This window comes from Scatophagus argus, chromosome 3 (assembly GCF_020382885.2).
Source record: "Scatophagus argus isolate fScaArg1 chromosome 3, fScaArg1.pri, whole genome shotgun sequence".
NCBI classification, from domain to species: Eukaryota; Metazoa; Chordata; class Actinopteri; family Scatophagidae; genus Scatophagus; species Scatophagus argus.
This window is the reverse complement of record NC_058495.1, coordinates 3,070,840-3,086,271: the sequence shown is the minus strand read 5'-3', so window position 1 is coordinate 3,086,271 and position 15,432 is coordinate 3,070,840. Positions and strand designations below refer to the sequence as shown.

The following is a 15,432-nucleotide window of genomic DNA, read 5'->3' as shown; positions in this document are numbered from 1 at the left end:
GTTTCTGTCCAATTAACAATCTAAAAACTTATAGTGACATAAAACCAAGAAAAGTTTCATATCATCATACTTGGAAAACTGGATCCTGCAAATGTTTTTGCACTGTTATTGGATCAACCTGTGACCCTAATTCAGAGCTGTTTTCATTGGTTTCATATGTCTAACAAGTTCAAAAATTCTTTTTCTTTGTTTTCTTGAAATGAGTTTTAGCAGAACTATTCATTAATTTACAAATCTAAAATAAAGTCAAAAATAGCATAAACATAAGCATTCACGTTTTTTGGAACTTAAATGATCAATTGATTGTTAAAATAGTTTATTAATTTGTTGTTGATCAACTCTTTGCTTATGAGACTGTGAATTGTAAAGTGAATTCTTAACAATATAGTTACTTAATGGAAAATGACTTACTGGACTTTTTACTGGCAACACTTCCTAATTTCCATGTAGCGTTCAAAAACAAACTGTTCTGTCTGTGCTATAGAAAACAGTGTACTAGTTGAAACAGGCCATGAGAGAAGATGTGTAGGGGACGGGTTAAAGCATTAATGGTTCCACACAGTGATTTCACCACAGCAAGGCTAAAATTAGTGGCCATTGTGGCAGAAGCAGCCTGAGTCAGCAGTAGCCAATCACCATTCATAAACTCCTCTGGTCTGTAATTCCAGTCTCCGTGGGTCGGCCAGCCACAGCTTGGAGTTCATGCCTTAATACAGAAATGTTCCTCCTTCTCGGTGACTTTTATTGATTTACTGATCCCTGTCTGGTACAGCACACGCACACCATCTTGTGTAATTCGGCCATCCGACATTTTCCGTCTCCGTTGATTTCTCATGAATGCCACAGTTACATGGTTTTTCCTCTTGGCCTGGAGTTCCTTCTGTCTGCTCTACTAAAAATGACCACATAGTCACTCACACATGCACACAGGACATAGAGGCTGAAGTTAAATCTGTGGTATTTTTAAGTAGCTAATTTAAATCATCCTTGTCCATATTTAGCATCGTTTGGGTGTCACTTTAAATGGTTTTTGTCAAGATATAGCTGTGGCAATGGCAGCTGAATTAGTTAAGTTGCACTAAATATTAACTCTCCGCTGAGCTCTGTTTTGGTCCATACCAATTCCTAAAAAATGTCCTTCTCTTTAGCTGATAAATGCTACTTTTAATCACTAACAAAAACACTGATACAGAGATCTTTAATGTGAATTAATCAAAACTGCTTGACATCATGCTCTAGTCCAACCCCCATAGGCAGATCCAGGAAACAGGGCTACTGTTCTCTGTCTGCTGTACACACCTACGGCCTTTCACAATGTTATTGTTGAGTCTGACAGACTGGCCCTTTGATAGCACCTCGCTCTGAGCAAGTGAAGACGGCGGTGTCGTCTGCCAACAGTACATTCCTGAAGACAGGAGTCATACCTCAATAACTCTTCTCACATGAAGGTCTCGCTCTCCTCTGACCCTGATTCTCTGCTTTTTCTCCTAGCTAATGCTTGACTACATAGCAACCCCATCTGTTTGTGTGAGTGGTTTTCCCCCACTATTCAGTATCTGTAGGGATTTTTGACCTCCTTTGGTGGAACTGTTTTGTAATAAATTCTCTTTAAAGAACCTGGCTTTACAGCAGAGCCTGCTCTGTTTGAACTGTTAGCAGACTGTATTTTTTCAAAGGCTCTGGGCATGCAGGCCCTTTAAAAAGGTTTGCCAGTGAAACAGAAGAAGCTAGGGAACCTGATCTCCCTATTTCTACTGCAAGCCGGCGGAGCACAGGGTATTATTTATTTATTTAACTCAGGGACTCTGACGGGAGTTGAAGCTGCCACTTCGAGGTGACCTACATGACTGTTTGTCTGCATCCTGTCCCCTGGGCCTCCTTGAAGAGAGGAAGTACAGTATCTCTGCTGAACCCCACAACAGATTGTCTGGTGTCTCGACTGTTCCACACAACTTCCTGGCAAGCCAGCAAACGCGGCACATCAGAGTTGGTGTTGTGTCTTTGAACAGATGAAGTAGGGATGACCTGGCCTTCCAACAATGCTGCACTTTAAAGGTAAAGTCATTTTTGCTCACCGCTCCAACAGGGAATGGAATTAGAAGGCCTGTGCGCCTTGTGTAAACACAACAGAGCAGTCAGTCAGCCGGGTGCTCTCTGACAGCACCTCCCTCTGTACTGTAGCTGGTAAAGAGCAGCAGCAGTATCTCAGGAGGAGCTTCCTGCTCTCCTGCTCTGCTATAGCACACCTGAGGCATACAGACTGGAGGCAGAGAGGGTTTTTGTTTGTTTGTTTGTTTGTTTTAGTACAACACAGAGGCAAACAGCAGCAAGGGGAGAGTCAAAGACAAACGGTGAGTGTGGTTCTTATTCACTGGTGGTCAGCAGCACAGGTTATGCAAGGAGAAGTGGATATTTTTACTGGTTTCCGCTTTAAAATCATGTGAACGATTTTTTATGGTTGCTGAGAACTGCCTGCTGTGTTCTCACATGCTCTGTGTAGGGGCATCTATCAATGAGCCTGGCATCTGTGTTCAATTGGTTACAAGGTCACTTTATTTCAGCTGCCATTCCTCGGCAATTTCACACTTTTGTTCCTTAGCATGTTAGGAATTCTTTTCATCCTAATTAGCCTTTTCAGACCCGGTCTTGTCATGTCGAAGCTAATTTACCTTGACTGTGTGTCTCCGGTGACAGACACAGCAGGTCAGGCAATGGGACCTTACAGAAGAGTTCTGTCTGTCAGTGTTCTCTGCTCACTTTGACTGACATTGTATAAATTTCTCTTACTTTTGGAATAAGAGCACTGAGAGGAGATGTAAGCTCCGCAGAAGGTAATGCTTTCATGTCGCTTTTTTGACTGTATGCCAGTATTTTAATTAGCTGTTATAAATAATTCAGCATTGCAGTGTCTTATTTCCACCTGTAATTTGATTCGAGTTTTCTTTCCTTGACTCCCAGTAGGTTTGTAGTGTGTTTAGTTGTGTTTAGTTTACAGTAAGTTTGAGTAAATATGATTCTCAGTCTGACATGCTGTAACTTGTCATTTCTTTGTACACATACGCAGCAATTTGGAGTCTGCTTGTATTCCTGCAGTATCAGGAAATTAAGCCATAATGTTTCAGTTAGACAGAAATATCATCTCTGTTTATTGCTCTCAACACATGCTTGGATGGAATTGTAATGGATTGAAATTGCCATAAAGATGAATAAATGTCATCGTAATAACTTAGATGTCATTGTGGCTCAGGCAACTGCTGCACTCTGAATCCTTTATAATCACCGTCAGGTGCTATAATTGGCCCAGCCCTTGCATCAGTGGTGACCCATGGCTCAGTCAATAATGACCGAACAGTGACTGGGGTGGACAGGGACACAGCTGCCACCTGGGGTCCCCCACCATCTTTTATGCATTTCAATGAGGCCAAGCTCATCCAACATTAATGCCACAATGGCCCTGAGCACGGATCACTCCATCTCGGCCAGCTAGGCTCTGACCCCAGGCTGTCGGTGGTCCTGGGGGTACCTCCAGCCCGACCTTCGCTGCCTTGTGAGGCTCACTAAAGCTTGACTTCACCCTGACTCTGATAACAGCAGTGTGCCACCTGCTATGGTAGTCTGACGGATTAGACAAAGCGGTGCCCTCACGGCATCCTGCAATCATTTAAAATCTAAACTTCTGGCCATATTCACCATGACTTTTCTCTTCCAAAGTTCTTCTCCCAGTATTGCATCAAAAAGTCAGTTTTTTTCTCTCCTCAGGAAGATTTCTGCCTCTGTTCAGCAGATTGTGTGTATGCATAACTCACCAAAATGCACTTCGTATGAGGGTTTTATAATTATGTCAGCACAGAGCAGAGCATGCACCGCCAACAACATCTGGCTGGTTGCATGTGCAGTTCCTAAAAACATCATAGTGTTACTCTCATCAATGCCCCAAACCACAGGCAAGTCAAGTGGATGGTTTGGTGAAGGAACCACAAGATGGCCTGATTGTCTCTTTTAAATGAGAAGGGTGTGTGTTTAATTTAAAACCGAAACTGTAAATATTATCTTTTATAACCTTTTTATACCACTCATCCATAAAAGTGCTATTGTACAAACTCATTCAACAACTTTTGGCTATTTGATCCCAAAAAATACAGTTTTACTGAAAACAACAAAATCAGAATGATTTTAAGAAATATTGTTTTTCAGTACTAACTTAACAATCAGTTATTTACTTCAAGACTGCAGCCCTGCAGCTAATCAATGGATGACTAAAGTCTCCTGGAATACCTCCTACTTCTTTTCTGCTCCCTTTGGCAAAGCACTCTGTAATTCATTGGCAGGATTTACTCTTGGCTGTTGTTTTCACTGTCTAACTGTATCAGCCAGGAGCTGCAGTATATAGGCAGGAGGTGAACATACACATGGTGGGGAGGGTGATTTTGGATTTTAAAACAAATGATGACAAAACTGCTGGGATAGGGACTTAATATGGCTGTTGACATGTCACCAAGGTAAACTCTTGTATGTTCAGAATACTAACAGCTCCTAGTTTAGTTTAGGTGATTGCTTCTGGTCAATTAAGTCTAATTATTATTTGTGCAGGTCTGTGGAAAAGCATTTTAATAATGTATCAGCACAGTAATTATAGTTCTTTGTTTGCCAACAAGTTATTACCCCTCTTGGCTTCTTTTTTTCATCTTCTCCTCCTACTGTTCCACCTTCATCAGATGGACCAGCCTTTAACCCTTTTCCCCAGCTTTAATTCTCTTCCTTTTTCCCTTGCTGCCTCCTCTTTTATTATTCGTGGCTGAACTGAAGTCTGCAATCAATTAGTATGAGAGAAGGCCCAATCAATTCCTGCTCATTTGCAATTCCTCCCCGTTAAACACTTTCCTTTATTACCAATGTCATAATTAATGCCGAGGAGATTGAGAAGACGGGAGAGAGGAGGGCGAGGACTCAGAGGAGGGAAGCTGGAGCTGGCATGAGAGGCATTGCTGTGTGTGTGTGTGTACACGCGCGCGCATGCTATCCCTTACCTATTTGCTCCTTATCTTTGTCATCTCCTGCTCATCCAGACTGCAGCCATCCAGTACACAAGTGAAGGAATAAATGGTTGTTGAGGCTTTTCAGACAAGTAGGGCACTCATAGTGTCCAATAAATGTTAGACTTAAATATGCTTTAAAAAATCTTTCTAAAAAATCTTACATACCACCACTCTTATTGTCAGTGCACTCTGTGTGTAGTTGCTAAGGAGGAAGCTCAGTGTTGCTAACTCTTATCCAAAGACTACTGTCTTCTGGATATGAGTGCTGCCACACTGTGCTGGTGACATCAGTTGGAGCCAGAGTCTGACCAGTGGTGATCAGCAGGTGGAGCCACAGGATCAGATTCCCACCGTACACCTGCCTGACCCAATCGCAAGCAGCGCTCAGCTGTCAATAATGACATTTCAGCCTTTTTTTTAACCGCATCAAATAACTAATTAAAGCCAAACTTATCAGAAAATGAACACTTGAACAGTGTGATGTTGCCCACTATTACACTACCTACTGCAGCCTGCCACCAGAGGGCAGTCAAGATGGTTTGGCTTTACTTTTGAGAAGCTGTTGTCTGTCTTTATTTATAGTAAATGGTTAAAAATAGCTTTTTCTTATCTTTGTCCTTGCTAGCTAATAAGCAGACTTCATTTCGGATCTATGGTGAAATGAAAAGCCACAAACAGTGTATTGTGAATATTCTCACACAGCCAATCATAGTTTTGTATTTGTATTGCACCTATTTAAAAACACAGGGAGCGTCCACCATCTAAAACTCAAATGGGGGTTGAGTTTCAAATGTTCACCTCCAATGTATTCATCACAAGTGAAGTGTCATTTAGTTCCATTATATTCATGAGAAGGCAGACATCCCTACAGCTGGTATCTCCAAAACACTGCAACTCACACAAGAACAGTCTAGACTGATTACAGTTAAAAAGAAAAATATGCTTTTTTGATTTTGGGTTGAACCAACCAACTGGAGATTTCTTTTCCTTCCTGTTAAAATGATTCAAATAATACTTGTAACGAGAAGGAAGGATTCATGGCAGTGAATTGAGCCATTAGATGGGAGTCCACAGCTGTGTGGAGGTATGTTTTATGAGCAGTAGCATGAAATGGAAGTGTGATTGGGGGGCAGGTGGTAGACCGGTGGTAATTACTGGGCAGCGCAACTGCACACTCAGTGGTCCCCTCACACCAATCTGTTTTCTTGTGGCCCTAATGAAAAGCCTTTTAACATCTGATTAGCTTTTAATGTCATTCTGTGGGCGTGGGTGTGGTTAGATTTAAGATGCTGGGAGAACAGCCCCGGACACAGATATATGTTTGTTTGATTGAAGAGCGGTGGGATCCAGGTGTAGATAATTGCACTGCAGGACTGTAATGTAATGATCAGTGCGTGTTTGAATGTTTATATGGGCTATTTTGTGGGTGCCTTTCATGTCTGTGTGATGGATTGTGCAGATAAAGTATTTGATGACAAAGGAGAGATGTGTCTATTATAAATTCATAGCAGATTATCCTCATCGCTGAAATGATAATGGACATCGGAGAGGCAATGGCCATCACTGGTATTTTCAACCAGTTACTCTGATATCTTTTGATTTATTTTAACATGGCTTTTCCGCTTTCTTATTCCCCCTTTCTCCTATGGCTTGAAAACAACAATTCCTCAAAGAGCTACTAACAGTCACATTGCTGTGTTTCTCCTTAATGCCACAGCTTTCATCTGAGCTCTCATACTGTATAAATATGTGTTCCCTTTGAAGAAAGACTTTGACAATTCTTCGCCTTTTCCTTCGGTGATCTATTAAGTTTTGCAGATTCTCACAGTTTTTTCCTGTTTGACAAGAAAGTTATCATAAATATGAGTGAGCCTTCTATGTTATTTTTCAGCCACGATAACACATTTCGGAGATGTTTCGCAACTGGCCAGTGCTGGCTGATGTTCTTCACGAAGTGGTCAAAACCTTGTGCTGGATTTTTGTATGGCATGGCATGCCATAGCATTGTCTAATATCTGACTGTACATGTTTATCACACCTGTCTATAATGTCTAAAGGAGGCCATGTTTATATTACATGTTGTTTTTAGAATATCTGGTCAACTCTTCAGTGATGCTCAGCTGTATCTGTTCTGTGTCAACATGTTGTAAATTAACACCAGCTGTGATGGTCGGTGACGGTTGGTTCTGTATATTTGCTAAGTACCCTTTTCAGAGAGGCTGAACAAAGGAAATTTTCATTTATTACAACTCTGGTTTTATATTTAGAACTGTCAAAATGAGAAGTCAAAATGAAATACAGACTGAAACAATTGCTGAAATCTGGAAACACACCAAAGTTCGTGCCTCTCATGTGTTACCATTATCGACCATAGAGCGAATGTCTTATCGAATGTGTTTTTGAAAAATTTATACCCAAGAATGTCTGAAGATATTTTCAGAATCATCACAAAGTCTCCTCACTATGTAGAAGAAACATACCCACTGAAGCTGTAACTCTTACTTCTCCTGTATTTCCTGTATTCTGGACAAAGATGGTACCTGTTGGTGATACATCACCTTGCTTAATTTGTATCACATGAAACACATTTAAAATTATCTGTCCATATTACATTTACAATTTGCAATTTTTACAAATTTATATTTTTTCATGCAAATATCTTAATCGCTTTCCAGCTGCCTGAATAGGAAATACTTAAAACCTATCTAAAACTTGAATGAAGACTATTTTTCAGCTTTCAGCAGATGCAATATTTTTGTCCTCCACCAGTGACTCTTTGACAATTCTGAAAATACCTGCAGATTTGCAGATTAATTTTCTCCAAGCTGACAACTTTAAATTATGTCTTTTTTCTAAATCCCAAGCATATTCCATTTACTTTCACGTTAGGCAAAAACAACCAGAAACTCCCGTTAAAATGATGAAACTAGGTCACGTTTATGCCATTTTGCTTGAAAAACAACTGAAGCGATTAATAGATTATCAAAATAGTTGATGATTAATTTTCTGTCAGTTTACTGCTCATTTAAAAGACTTACATTTCAGCCCTATTTTTAAGTGTTGTTAAACAACATCCTGGGCTTTTCAAAGTTTATTGTCTCTTGGAGAAAAAGAGATGGTTACCTTTGTAACTTCAATGTCATGATGGTACTAACTGAACCTAGTAAGTCACATAACTTGCACTAAAAATGGAACATTCAAACATACACTGGTCAGGCTAGCTTTGGTACGTCACAAATTCAAAAGCCAATAGCTATCTAATTTGTGATTACTTTTACCGACAAAGAGCCAGTTCCCTGGCAAACTTGGTGACTACCAAGATGTGAACACACTGTAAATGTGTAGCAGATATTACTGTATGTTTCATAACCTTTAACACGATGTTGGCCACTGCCAGTTAAAGGCTAAGCCAACAATCAACATAAACAAAATCTTTCTGATACGTCTGCTAGTCATGATTTTTAGTACTTTAAAACCTGTCTGGTTGTCTGATTGATGAGTGATGTGTTCCCAGACCTGAGCATTTAACTTGTTACTGCAGTGTTATTCTTATTAATAGGAAAGACAGCAGAACTCTGCAATAAGGTTCTAAGGTTATCCTTCAAGTGAGGCATCATGTTGGGCCCATGAGGTGGCATTGAGCAGTCTGCCAGAAGGATGTGGCCAACATCTCTCTGCACAACACAGTAAACACTCATTAAATCCAGCTCTGCCTGTGCACACGAACATCTGCTGTGTGTTGACGCAGTGATTCAGTGGACCCGATCCAGCACCTACTGTAGTCATCCACTGCTGCATCTCTCAGAGAAGGCACCATGGCATGCCAGCTCTTTGTACACCATGCTTCACTGCTCACCATGCCAGCCATCCCTGGTGCTATGGGTACCGAAACAGACGCAAATCTCTTCCTGAAGTGAAAGAGAGCTGCAATGTGATAGGGGCTGAGCTCTGGATCTAGCACAGAGCATGCTGTTAGCTCACATACGAGACAGCATATGCTTAAATGTTTTGACAAAAGTCCTGCTGTAGCAGAGACAGGGCTGTCCTTGCATCACAGGACTCAGGACAGGACTCAGATTCTGGCTGCCTGAATCTCTACAGGCCACACAGAGGTGTTCTTTTGAGGAAGCCACATTTCATATCTATCAGCGCTTGCGTGATTACACCACCTGCTGTGTGTGAAGCGTCTCCTGATGATGAAACACACCGTCTTCTGAGATTTTATGAGCCAGCGCTGCTTTATTCTTTAAAAAGAAAAACATGATTCAATTAGTGAATCCAGTAGGCTGCTCATAGAAAGCAGTTTCATTCAGCTTTAAGAACAGTAGTTACACCTTACATCTGGACACCTTACTGTAGTGACAGGCTGCCAGGAGATGCAGTTGAAAGCTGTTCTTGCTCTTTCTCAATCCTGCTCTTTCTCTTCGTGGCGTTGAAGGCAATGGTGCTGACGTGGTGTCAGAAGTAGTGCCAACACAACACCATGCCTCTGGGCTGCGAGCTGCTCTAATGAGCTCCCCTGAGTGGTTAGCAGGGTGATGGAGATGGCCCATCCTCTCTCCTCCCCCTCACTCAGCGTGCCCAACTCTAATTGGTGGGAGAAGAAAGAGAGACTTCAGAATTACAGGAGACAATGCTTTGGTCAGAAAAAGAGAAAAAAGAAATCTAATTCCACCTCATCTGAATACAAGCTGCTTCACCCCAATTATAATTTCTGGCAGAGGCCTGAGGATTACATCAGCCAGTATGTCCTAAGCCCGAGGAGAAGGACATTTATGAAGTGAGACGTGTCAGGTGTTCTTTTCTGGAAGATGTAAAAGTCAGATGAGCAAAATATCTTCTGGTTTTTCCACCTAATTTTGATCATATTCTTTGGTCTGAATATCAGAGTGCTCATCATGCCCCTGTGCTCCAAAGGGCGTGAAGACTAGAACAATAACGCCCTCTACTGGTCACATATCAATCACATGTTAGCCAGGAAAAAAAAAAAAAAGAACAATCAGAGCCTTATGCAGTGTCGCTATATTCTGTATGGTTTTGGAAGAAAAGGAAGAAAAAAGTTATTAAATAAAGTTATATATAATATAAAGTTATTGCTTAAACAGAAACATTGTTGACAAGGAAAGGGAGACAAAATAATAAAATAAATGGACACTGATCAATCTGCCGATTCTGTTAAACATACTGTATATATTAATGAGACTTTTAACCCAGCAGGGCCAAATGAAATTGCTTGAGTGCAAAAATGAGCTTTCCTTCCACTCTTGGTTGGTTATTCACATACAATACATGTAACAGAATGGTTTAAGATATATAAAAGATATATACTGGCCAAGTCAAATTATAAATCTGTGCCATGTAGTTGTGTTTCTCATGTCCAAACCAGTTTTTACATCCCTTCACCTTTTCAGATGCATTATTCTTCTGGAAGTCCTGGAAGATTCTGGAAGTTATTATTTCCATTCTAAAATGTATTACTAATTCATTTTGTTCTATTATTGTCTTTCCTCACACAATTAGTCCAGTCTTGTAATCGAGAGCAGAGGTTTTTCATCCAGACAAAAAAAAATTCATGTTTTTCATTTAGATACACTTAGCAAGCAACACTGATTTTTGTTCTCATTAGAAGTCCGACAAAATATTTAGAAACAAGGCCCGAATTTCTGCATTATGAACAAATAAGACTGAGAAGTACATTTAGTTTCCTTTATAAATAAAATAAAAAAAACAGAGATAATGCCGCACAACGCAACGCTAACTACCAATCAAAAATCAAAATGAAATAGAATAAAGAATGCAGAGTTCAATATATTTGGTTGCCATAGCTTTGATTGATGACCAGCAGCATTTTTATATTTGAAAATATACAGAGGGGAGTGAGTAGCCCTGAGTGATGTCTGCAGAGCTTCCTCCCAGGCTGCACACAGACTCCACCAGCAGCCTGTTTGAGAGGCTAAACCCAGCGCAAAAAGAAAAGAAAAGAAACAGTCCACAAATCAAACTCGATCTCTGAGTGAAGGGGACATATGACCCCCACCCGTAGTGAAAATAATGCCCTTGCAGTAATGTAGTGCTTTTGACACACTTTTGTCATTGTCTCTCTCGCACGCCCATCGCTGAAGGCTGAACCTTTCCTCAGCTCGACCGTCTTTCCCTCAAAAGTCAAAGTGGCTTTACAGCCTTAACAACACAAACAAAGTGACTGTCTGCTTCTGACTAGCTTACTGACCACGATCTGATGTATTGATTAGATATTGTGATATCAGTGTTATATGGGTCTATAGTTTATCTCAGGCCGACATGAATCCACCCAACAGGGAATGCAGCGTCACAGAGCGTGTCGCAGTCAGCATTTAAGTGAAAAGTTTTTGTTTAATCTTCAATTAAAGAGAAGAGAAGAAGAGCATTTTGTCAATTCCTCCCTGATGAAAAGTGATTACGAGCTCCTCAAAACCAGGAGGAACCTCTCTTTAATTCTGCTTTTATTCCCTTTACCCAGTTCAATGAAATTTAATGTTTCCTGTAACTTTCCTCACTTGGGTCACTTCGGTCAGGTTTTGTTTGTGTCCATTCGCACAGCATTAACACCTCACATGCTGCTTCATGTTGCAGCGTGTGTGAGACAGTGCAGCTGATCCCGGCGATGTCACAAGCTGTCCCGCTTTCAGAGGCTTAAGGAGAAGAGGTAGAAAGCTGCTTTATCCTCATTAGCATCATTACATTATGACGTGCCTCCAGATATTGTCGTCTTCCTCTGTGTTCGGTGCTCTCTCACTCTGCCTTGTTTTTCTGCCCCTCGCTTACCATTGGCAGCTGGATAACCTGTACTTTATTGAATTTGGAGAAGGTGAGGAGAAACAAGGTGATGCAGACGTGTTTCCCCTCACTGTAATCTTATTCAGATGCAAGTGATGCAGCGACAAAAAAGAGCCATTCATATGCTCTGGGCCAAGGTGCTTAACCACCTTGCTCTTGATGCCTGCAGGGGCTGCAGGGTTCAAGCTTCCCCTCGCAAACACGTACGTGCTTAAAACAGATAGTGAAGAGCTGTTATCATCATCAGGCAGCTGTTCTACACGGTCACACGGTCACATCAATATCAGTTACCATCAGAGATTTGTTATATTAGTCCCCCTACAGAGAGCTGTTTTAGGTGGTGAACTGGAAGATTACAGGATTCCATCTACTGCAGTAATTCTTTCGTAGTGGCAAATGCTCGATTATGATTAAATGCGAACAATAGATTTCCTATAGCTTTTAAATGCGAAGGAACAGTCGAGTGATTTTACATGGAAACGCTGTTACACTAGTCATGAGGAGCACTTCATCTCACTCTGCTTCACTGTACAATTAACTAATGTTTGGTGTGACTCAGGAGGAGCTTTGTCAAGTCTGAGAAAATACTCAAGTGACATTCAGCTCAACTAAAAAATTCTAAAAACAACTGCAGCCATTGTTTTCCAACTTGCGTAATCTTGTCAGGATATGCCACTGTCCTATTTCCTTGTGCGAGTCAACTTCCTGTCTATAACGTACTTTGACTGCTTCCTCCATTTGTATAACATATGTAGTGTATGCTATAGTGTCAGATAATGAAAAGCTCTGCAAGACCACAGATGTGCTTTGCACATAACAAAAAGCCCAATATTAAGAAGAAGAACAATATTAAACCTCTTTACAATATCAGAACTTGTCAACGCTCTTAAATTGATTGACAGGTCCTTCATGACACCAGAAAATCAGTAACACTAAGCTTTTCGTGTTAATGCCGTTAAAATCTATTTGACTAAGATGCAGATTTTTCAGAGCACCGGGACGGACGAGAAAAGCTTCAGTGGTCAGAAAAGGTTTAAATCTCAACAATGTTTTTAATAGCAAAGCTGAACTTGAGCTAAACGGGGACACCACCTGTCAGAAGGAGCCATTAGTGGGAAATCCCATTACCGGTAATCCTATAGGCCCAGGGGTAAGAGCACCGAAACTAGTCTCCACTCTCTCCCTCCGTCTCTGTTCACTCCTCCTGGCACCGCCGACAGTCGTGCTACCACATCAGTCGTTGTGGCGACAGGCTCGTGAGTGCCAAGGTTAGAAAGGGGCACGACCCCTGGCAAACTTTCTCCCAGGTGGATAGAGAGGATCACTCAGGACATTAATGCCACTCCATGCCAGCTGCAGTTTGCAGTCACAACAGTAAGTCTTATCCTCCAAGGTCTACTTTTCTTCACAAAGAATACTGTTCTCTGTGTGCTCTGTTGGTTTAACTTCCCTGTGTTGTCAGATTCTGTGTATATGTAATCGGCAGCTTGTTTTTCAGTCAGATTGGACTGTTTTAAGAACGTCTAAGATTACAACATGACAATTTTTAGCAAAGAAGAAGGTTGGAACTTCATGTTGATGTTGTGTGGCTGTGTTGTTGTAGCACTGTGTCTCAGCCAGCTTCAGGAGCCATGTAGACCTCAACATCAGCATTGAAGCTGTCACTGAGTCAGATTTGTAATTTTGTGTGCTTGTACCTTATTAGTTTGTGTTTGGCCATGTGAGTTTGGACAACATTTAATTTGTTATCTTTAGGTGTTCATGAAAACAGGACAAAGAGGCTAAAGCTATGCTAGCAGTGATTTGAACTAAATTATAACATCAACATATTAACATGCTTACGGTAATAATGTTATTGTTTAGTGGGTACAGTGTAATGTTTACATGTTTACCATCTTAGCTCGGTCTGTTAGCATGCTAACATTTGCAATTATAGGTCCAATGTGTTGGATTTAGGAGGACAATTGACAGAAATGAAATATAATAATGATCTCTGCATTCGTCTATAGTCAGAGTCGCTGTGTTTTTGTTACCTTAGAACGAGCTTTTTACAGATCGAGCAGGTTCTCCTGCATGGAGTCCACATTGCTGCCCCACTATGTTTTCACGGTGTCCCACAGCTGACAAACCAAACACAGGGTCGAGAGAGGAACTTTACGTTTTAAATGACACTGAGGGGGAGGGTGAAACAAGGGGAGTACAGATGTTTGCAATCTGTACATATCTGATATTTCAATGAAGGGATGGAGGAAATAAGAAAATAAAAAGAAACCTTTTGTCAAAGCCTTGATTAGATTTTGTCCCATTGTTTAGTCCTTCAGTGACCATGATAACTTCCTCCATCATGGGCTCTCTGGGTCTGTGTGTTCCCTCAAAAGTCAGCAGTTTGCAGTCAAGGGTGCAAATCTGCTTGAGCAAGTTTAAGCATTAAACAAAACTATTGTTAACAGCGACTCAATCAGATTTGATCCAAATTTCACGGTGTGCTTGTGCGACTAGTGTGTCCTTATTCCACCACAAAACATCCTGTTGGTGCTGAGGTTTGGGTGGATGCGCCTATGAATTTGAGCTCAACAATGAGACAGCAGTTCTTTTCTTTCCTTACAGTTAGGTTTTTTTTTTTAAAACTATGATGCTGAACTTCAATAGCTGCTTGTATTTTGAAGACATTTACCACAAAGCATGTTTACTTTTTAAGTCAGCTATCTTATAGGCTATCATATCAAAAAATTACAAGCACCACCATTTGTGCTTAAATCCTAAATCTCTGCGGCTCAGAAGAATCAATCTTCTGTTATCTGATGACGGGAGCCTTTAAGAAGAAAGCAGAGACTAAACCTTTTCTCAGAAGCCTGATTGATTTTTGTCTACACTGGTGCTTGTTTGTCGCACTCATAATTTACTTTCTTTTTTATTTTCCACTTCATTGCCAAAAACGTCTGTGCATTTTCCCTGCAATCAAACTCAAAGCAGCTCATCTCATTAATTACCGCACCTTCACCCAGGGAGGAAAGAGTCAGCCAGTGCAATGACTGAAATGAGAATCTGCACACTCAGTTTCAGTAACTGTGCTTTGTCTTTCGCTGTAGAGAACATGGTGCAGAAACAAACCTTGACCTTGCAGTGCTGCCAGCAGAGGCAAGGACTTGCAGGCCTGCATCGGGCTGGACACAAAACTCCGCCGAGAGGGAGGGGAGGTGGAGAGAGAGAGGGAGAGAGAGAGAGAGAGAGAGAGAGAGAGGGGAGGGGCTGAGAGAGACATGTAGCGAGAGTGATGGGGGGGGGGCAAAGCACAGGAGGCACATAGGGAGAGGGTGGAGAGGGCCTGAGCTGTCTCTCTCTGAAGCTGGAGGTGAATGTTTAAGGATGGTCCCTCGCTTTCATCCTGCCAGTGACGACTGTGTCCTGGGCTGCTCACTGTCCCTCTCTGCTGGTAGGGCTGCTGCTCTCACTTGTCATGTTTCTGCGCTTTTTATTTTTCTCATGTCATCCTCCTACATGTTCTGCCTTTGGCTTGTGTGTGCATGTGTGTGTGTGTGTGTGTGTGTATGTTAGGTGTGAGGTGAGAACGGGAGAGGAG

At 41.4% G+C, this 15,432-nt stretch overlaps 1 protein-coding gene across 4 annotated transcripts in view; it reads left to right on the top strand.

Annotated features, from left to right (window-relative positions):
- iqsec1b (IQ motif and Sec7 domain ArfGEF 1b) overlaps positions 1–15,432 on the top strand; it is a 171,515-nt gene that overhangs the window by 114,873 nt on the left and 41,210 nt on the right. The window lies entirely within an intron of this gene.